Below are 7,919 nucleotides of genomic sequence, written 5' to 3'. Positions count from 1 at the left end.
AAAATCAACCAAAAAAATGAGTTCGCATGTCACCTCTGACACGCGTGTCATAGGTTCGCCATCACTGGTCTAGAGTCACCTCGCAGTGGTGGATGGCCATCTCCCTCTGCAGCCTGAACATTCACTCAGTCACTCATCAAATGAGGCTGTCCAAGAGCTTCAGGATAAAGGCCAGGGGTGTGGGTTCGAATCCTGACTGAGAGCTTCTGTGTCCTCCTCTGTGAGATGGAACCATGAATCCCACCTTTACATCTTTTTCCCCCCTGTTTTCTCTAACTTTATTAAAGAAAAAGCAATGATGGTAAATCGCTAAAACATAGTCCATTTTCTGGGATTCTTCCCTTGAAAATGTGATGTTTGATTTTGAAGCACATACCAGGGTATGCATGGTTCCCAACTGTACTAAATAGGTAAGAGGCTGAGATCCTAAAAGGTTCATCTTCCAACTTCCCCCAGTCTGTGGTCTGTCTTTGGGTCTGCAATAATCGCCTGAACAGCTACTATGGCTTCATTAACTTTTGTCTGTAGCTCTCTGAGCTTTTCTATCTGCAGCAGTCACAGAATTTGAGCAGCTTCATTAAGAACTGCATCTCCTGTGTCAAAACCAAGAATATGCTTGTCTAAAGCAACAGGCAATCCCTCTTTTGCTTGATTCGCTTTAGCAACTGCATCCTGTGTCAGGCGCTCCTGGACCAAAATGCAAATTGCCTTAAGCATCACCAGGGAATCATGATGACGTTGAATCTGAAGGTTAGCCAAAGCCATTGCACCAGCCTTACAATCAGGAGTATTAACATCCAAATTGATCAATGGCTCTGCATTTTTAGCTGCATTGTCAGCATTTTTTGTATTATCAGGTTACTGAGTCCTTGTATTTTTCAGCAGCATCTCCATATTCAAGTCCAACGGCTAGACCTAGAAGCCAGTCAATTGCTTCTTGTCGATCTCGAATCTTGAAAGGACAGCTAACATCTGTGACATGCTTTTCAAGAACTTGGGCCAGTCACTGCTGTGGATGTTTCTTAAATGACCTCTGTCTTCAATCTTGTAGGGTCTGATTTTCTGGTCTTCAAGCCAAACAATAAAGTTTCTAAATTCTGTTTCATCTTTGCAGTTGAAGCCGGCTGGATTGTGGTAATCAAGGGCCGTTCGCTTGCGTCGGAACACGGTCCCGCTTCCCACTCTGTCCCCTGGGCTTCGGCAGGGAGAGGAGAGGCCAGGGTGGCTGGCTCCTGGTGACAAGGCGAGAGGGCCCCACCTTTTATCTCTTGATGTAACTGTTGGGGTTCAAATGAAATGAGGAGATGGAGCTTTACTGATTGTGAAGTGCTATGGAGCCATCAGGTCTCCCTTCTCCTGGTGGGAAACGGTCATTCCATGAGCCTCATTGGCACTGGATGACATCAGGCAGCAGGCAGCCAGAGGGATCAACGAGACAGCCAGATGGGGATCCATTCAGCTGCAAATGCATAGCTCACATCTGTCAGTTGACAGATGAGGAGATATGTCCTGAGAAGGGCAGTGACATGCCCAAGGTCACACAAGACTAGAACCCAGTCTCCTGGCTCCCAGCCCTGTCCCCGCTGCACCAGGCCACAGGGGTCAACTGAGGTCCACTGCCGGGCCTGAGGCTGGGTGCAGCTGCAATGCCACCCGTGCCCGCCTGCACGTCCCCACGCTTCTCAGGGGCCATTCTTCAGGGGTTCACTGAGGCGAGGCCACACTTCCCCTCGGGCGGCTTCCTGTTTTGGCCAAACAATAACTCTCGTCGGGACCTGGTGCCAGCTGGCTGCAGCTGCTGCCAAGGCCTTGACTTCTTACATGCAAAGAGGGAGATCCTAGCCCCGGGGATCTGTTGCTGGCTTCCCTGGGTCATGAACCTCACACTCAGATATGGCCTTTGGGCCCCACTGAATTCAGTAATCCTTTTATGGACGGATTACACACACGGGAGCCCCTTCTGTTAGCCAGGCTTGGTCTCAGTACCCAAAACACAGACACACAGGGCGAGGGTTTAGCCATTCTACGTTTATCCTCTGTCCATGAGGAGGAGGTACCAGTGATGCAGATATGAGTAAGATACACCCTGTAAACTCGCTGCCTCATTCATGGTTTGTCCTCCCAGCGCCTTGCAAGAATTTGGAGTTGCTTGTACATGCTCATTAGTGCATCCAGCTCTTTCCTGAAGGGACATCTCAGGGCACATGGGGGAAGGGTACTGAAGGATGTGGGTAAAAAGGATAAAGATGAACATTTTTTTATGGTGACTTTTTAAATAGGTGAGTAAATCAAGATTCAGATACGTAAAGGGAGGATATGGAGCTGACCCAGGTCCTCAAACTCCAAGCACTGCACACCAAGATGCTGCAAAAGGCATCGAATCCCATGTGAACATTGGGGTGCTGTGGGCATGCCTATGTGTACATGGGGTGGGGCTGCCTGCCGCTGAATAAAATACATGGGAGTGACAATGGGAGGGAAATTGAGTAGCTAGACGTCTAGCCTGTTGTTATTTTCACTCTACAGATGAGGAAAATGAAGATGTGACAAAACTCCCTGAACATCTGGAAAGCAGTGTAGCTGGCACTTGCACCCAGATCCCACAGGGAGCTGCTGTTCTGTCTGCCCCAGATCTGTCCTCTGTCCCCTCTGTGTCCTGGAAGGCTGACTTCTGTGGATGCATCACCTTTCTGTTAGGTTTGGCCAACAAGAGGCTGTGGCGGGAGACCAGCAAGAGGGGAGAGGTCAAAGCTTTTGGTCCCCCTGCTCCTCCCTGTGGGGCCACAGTGCTGGCAGGCGCTACATTATGATGTTACGGCTCCAAGGGCCAGCCTGGCTCCGGAAGGAACACACCGTTGCTGCCTCGGGACCCTGCAGACCTAGGAAGGTAACTGTGTCCTGCTATTGGCAATGGTGTGCTCCTCCCCTTCTGTTGGTTCCCTTCACCATGCCCATCTTTTCATTCAGCCCATCACCTTGAGTGGTTCTGTTTCCTGCTGGAATCCTGGCCAGGACTGAGCTGGACCCTTCTCCATCTTGCTGCCTTGCTCTCCATATCCACTGGGATGTCCCCCCACCTCATCCACTCCTGCCAGAGGTAGGGCAGTGACTTGGTAAAGTCGGCTTTCCCCTGGGCCCCCTAAATTGTTTGGGAGCTGGTACTGCTGTGAAGACAATGAGAAGGAGGTTTCCAAAGTCTGGGACCGGGTCCCTCCACATCCCATCTCCTGGAACAGGCTGGACCTGCTGGGCCCAGGGCCTAGAGGAAGCACAGTGTCCTGCTTGGAAAGGGGGGTGGTAGGCCTTGGCAGAGTAGGGGTCTGGACTCGGCTTGTCTGCTTCCACCTCCAAGCTGGGGGTGAAGAAGGTACTGGAGTCTGCAGGTGGCGGGGGGGGGGGGGGGGGAGGAGAAGCAGCAGAGGCTCTTCCTGCTGAGCTGTGGACCCTGAGGTCACCCAGAGCAACCCTCTTGGTTCAGCAGCAGGAACAGGCCCTGAAATGAGGAACATGACTGAGGTCACTAGGTAGATGCCTCTGCTTCAAGCCCAACCGCCCTCCTGAGCACCACACACAGACCTCCACATGCTCCAGAGACCTTTGTGAACCATGAGAGCTGATGCCCAACATGTCCCCTTCCTCCTTACTCTTCCCCATGTCCCCTCCATCAGGGAGACACCAGAAGCCTGGAGTCAGCCCTGACGGTCTCTCCCCCACCTTTCTCGGCCCCCAAACCCTGACTTATCCAGTTTCTCACCAAGTCCTGCAGTTCCACTTTCTGAACTGCTTGGACTCTGTCATCTTCTCTCCAGGCCATCGCCACTTCCCTAATCTGGGCCTCGAATCTACACTCAGTTATGACAATGGTCTCCTGATTAATCTCCCTGACCCTCGTGTTGCTCCGGCCAATCCATCCTCCATTCAGCAGCCAAAGTGGCCCTTCAGAAATACAAATCCATGCATGTCTCTTCTGTACTTAAGTGGAGCCCAAACTCGCCAACCTCTGAGATATGCCCAGGCCTCCCTCTCCAACTTCACCTCTAAAGCAAGACCCTATTCAGTGGTCCATAACCCATTCGGCTTTGCTGGCTTCTTCACGTTTGGCTCTGAGTCCATTCAGAATGGCCTCCTTGGGAAGGGTTCCTCCTCATTCCCGCTAGGGCCTGCATCGCTCTCTTAGCTTGGGTTCCTCCAAAATCAGCATGACACAGGCCTTGGTGCAGCATGTGACACTCAGCAATAAAAGAGGGACACTAATTGCTACCATACAAGATGTTTCTGAGAATCAACTTTGCCCTCAGAAATGAATACATATGGAAGTCTGATGCCAAATGCAACGTTATGTCTGCTTCTTTCTTCCCTCACAAAGCTGCTGCCCCAGTCTCCTCCTCGCTCTGCTCCCTTGGGCAGGATTGCCCCATCTCCTCCATGCTGTGGGTTAGCCCATGTGATCCAGGAGCCCTGGCCTCCTGGGGGCAGTGCTGGTTTGACTTCGTCCTGGCTTTGAGCCAGCACAGCTGCAACCCCCCTCCCCCACTCCACTGTATAGAGCAGAGGTAGCTTTCATGGGAACACAGAAGATTTGACAGTGCATACCACACAGAGATAGCTTATCTTTTTAAATCCCGTGAGTCTCTTCTACCTTTCCCCCAGATCCCTCTTCTGACCCAGCTGCCTTCCTCCCATGGGTGAATGTAGCTTGAGCCTACGCCTCCAGTTCTAGCCTTCCATGCTCATCCCTGTCCTTTGGGTTCTGGCCTCTACTCACCTGCTATCGGTTGAATTTTGTACCTCCCCTGCCCCCGCCAAAAAAAAAAAAAAAAAAAAATTCATATGTTGAAGTCCAAACCACCAGCACCTCAGAGTATGACTTTATTTGGTGGCAGATGTTAATTAGTTAAGAGGAGATCATACTGAAGTAGGGTGGGACCCCTAAGCCAACATGACTGGTGCCCTAATAAAAAGGGGCAATTTGGGCACAAAGACATATGCACAGGAACAACTCCCTGTGAAGACTGGAATTGTGCTGCACAAGCCAGGGAACCCCTAGAGCTAGGAGAGAGGCCAAGAGCAGACCCTTAACTTACACCAGTGGTTGGCAATCTCATTAGTCAACAGAGCCAAATATCAACAGTACAACGATTGAAAGTTCTTTTGAGAGCCATATTTTTTAAACTTAAACTATATAGGTAGGTACATTGTTATTAACTTAATTAGGGTTCTCCTAAGCTGGCCTTTGCTAAAAACGTCCTCAATCTGATTGAGGTACGTTCGCTGAGGTCGACCCCTTCCAACTCTCCCATCCACACTCGTCTTGTATACTTGTTTCAGATAGACGAGTGTGGATGGGAGACCTCAGCGAACGTACCTCAAAACAACGTACCTCCCCCTCGCTGCATCTCCGGTCGCCCAATCGACCAACACCCTCCACTTCTTCTAACGCCACTTCTTCAAAATAGACTTGCCCAGGCCAAAAACCGACTTCTGCGCATGGGCCACGAAGTTTCAATCACACTGTACGTGCGCGCCCGCACGTGGTATTTTGTGGAAGAGCCACACTCAAGGGGCCAAAGAGCCGCGTGTGGCTCGCGAGCCTCGGTTTGCCCGACCACTGCCTTATACTTCGGAGGGAGGACAGCCATCCCGACACCTTGACCTTGAACGTCCAGCCTCCAGAACTAAGACAATATATCTCTGTATTTTTAAGCTCCCCACCTCTGCCTCAGTTTGTGGTATTTTGTTCTGGCAGCCCTAGCAAACTAATACACCACCTACAGAAGCAACTTTTTAAAATTGTTGCTGCCAATATCATTTTTCTAACCTTCCCTTCTAATTCAACCTTTGTGTCCTTGCTTATGTGTGTATATTTCTTCACTCCCTGATGGACTGTGAACCCCTTGGAGACAAGGCCCGTGTCACTCTCATTGTTATCTCTTCAGGGCCCGGCACAGCACCTAGCCCATAGGAGCCACTCAGCAAAGGTTTGCAGAAGACTTCTTAAGAGGTAACTTGGATGCTTGCCTTTGAAGGGCGGTCCAGGTTTGGACAGGCAGAGCTATCAGGGGAAGGCCTTCCAGGGAGGAGAGCGGCATGGACAAAGGCACCTAGGCCACAAAGGGCAATGCGGGGGTGGGTGAGCACCCACGCTTGGCTAGGGTGTGGGATACTGGTAGGGGCAGCGGCAGGGTGGGACCGGAGGGTGGGGACACATGAATGTTGTCAGTGTTTCAGGGAACCTATTTACCTGGGAGGCAATGGGGCAGTGGGGAGCCATGAGAAGGAAACAGAACAGGTCCTGGGAAGATTATTCAGCCACAGAACAGCCTGAAGACAGGGAGACCAAGAAGTCTGTGGCGGAGGCCACAATCCAGGTGAGAGTTGAACCCTCAGGGGCATGAGGATGGAGAGATGAGAGGCATTTAGGAGGAAGAAACACCAGCCTGGTGACTGCTTTGGAGGTATTTTCCCCTTTGAGGTGCCGGCCTCCAAGCTCCTCCTCCTTCTGAAGATGCCACACTGAGAATTTCCATGATGTCTACAGTGACATAAAAGTCCCCCCACCCCCAGCCCCTCGCTGACAGCTGTCAGTCTTGGTGAGAGAGCAAAAAAGCAAAACAAAACAAGAACAACAACAACAAAAAGAGCCACCCTCTCCCCACCCCACCCCCAGGCAGTTCAAAATGTCAATTCATGGAAGCAGATGACGTTTCACCTTTTTTAATATCATTTTTTTCCTTATCCCTCACAAATCCTATAAGTTGACTGTATAAAAACTCTGAAAATACAGTGTCATTGGATCTCATGCGTAGGAAGTGAAAATTGCATTCAGTAAAAAAATGACCCTAGATAATCCCTTTGGTGGGAGGACCTGGGATATTACAAATTCAGAAGACAAAGATTCCATTGTGTAATATTCTTTACCTTTTGACTGTGACCTCCTTTTCCGGGAGCATCGAAGGCCAGGGTCTAGTTTGAAGCGGGTAAGAGGGCAGAGTTTGGAGGTGGTGGGTGACTGGATTAAATGCTTGCTGGGCAAAGGCCACTCTATGCATAAGTCAAAGGAGAAAGTAAAATCCCCTGACATCCTCCCAACTCTATTTTTAGGTGAGTATCCTCCTTCCAGTGTATCTCCCCCTCCCCCCACCCCCCAATGCATGTTAAAAGCCATTCTCAGTGGAGTATGAAGTGCTCCTGATGTGGTGATCTGAGAAAGACACCACTTTTGTGGTATTTCTGTCAAAAAGGGCAGATCCTGGCAGAGGAAATACCAGACAAACTCAGATTGAAAACCAGATTCATCTAAAGTGTCAATGTCATACAAGTCAACGAGAGACCAGGCTCCGTCCCCAACTAAAGAAGACTCGAGACAGGATCCTGGAGTGGACCCTGGATCAGAGGGGAAAGTGCTAGAAAGGACATTTTTGAAGCATTTCATGAATTTGGATCTGGCCTGAGGACTAGATAATAACAATGTTATTTCCTGAACCGATAACTCTACTATGGTGTGTAAGAGAATATCTTTTTTCCCCCTTAGGAAATACATGTTGAAATATTTGGGTAATGATGCAACATATTCCCAAATGGTTTGGGGGAAAAGTGTGTGTATCTAGAAACAGAAGGTGACAACACAAGATGTTAACAATTGCTAACAGTTGGTGAGTCTGGGTGAAGGATATATGGGAGTTATTTGTACTATTTTCACAATTCTTCTGACAGTTTGAAATTATTTCAAAACTAGAAGTTTAAAAAAAAATCCAGTTGAATTCAAAGAGAACTTCAGTCTCTGGAAAAAAAATATTTGCAAAGGACATATCTGATAAAGAACTGCTCTCACCTCTCTCTCTCTCTCTCTCTCTCTCTCTCTACCTCCCTCATTTCTTCTCTCCCACCCTCCTCCCTTCTTCCTACTCTCTCTAAAAAAA

The 7,919-nt window shown here is 49.5% G+C and overlaps 1 pseudogene; it reads right to left on the bottom strand.

The window, feature by feature from the left end:
* Positions 1-380: 380 nt before the first annotated feature.
* Positions 381-1,693, bottom strand: LOC102242445 (annotated as a pseudogene).
* Between the last annotated feature and the right edge of the window lie 6,226 nt (positions 1,694-7,919).

Source organism: Myotis brandtii, unplaced genomic scaffold, assembly GCF_000412655.1.
Source record: "Myotis brandtii unplaced genomic scaffold, ASM41265v1 scaffold244, whole genome shotgun sequence".
Classification (NCBI taxonomy): Eukaryota; Metazoa; Chordata; class Mammalia; order Chiroptera; family Vespertilionidae; genus Myotis; species Myotis brandtii.
This window is presented reverse-complemented; position numbering and strand designations above follow the sequence as displayed.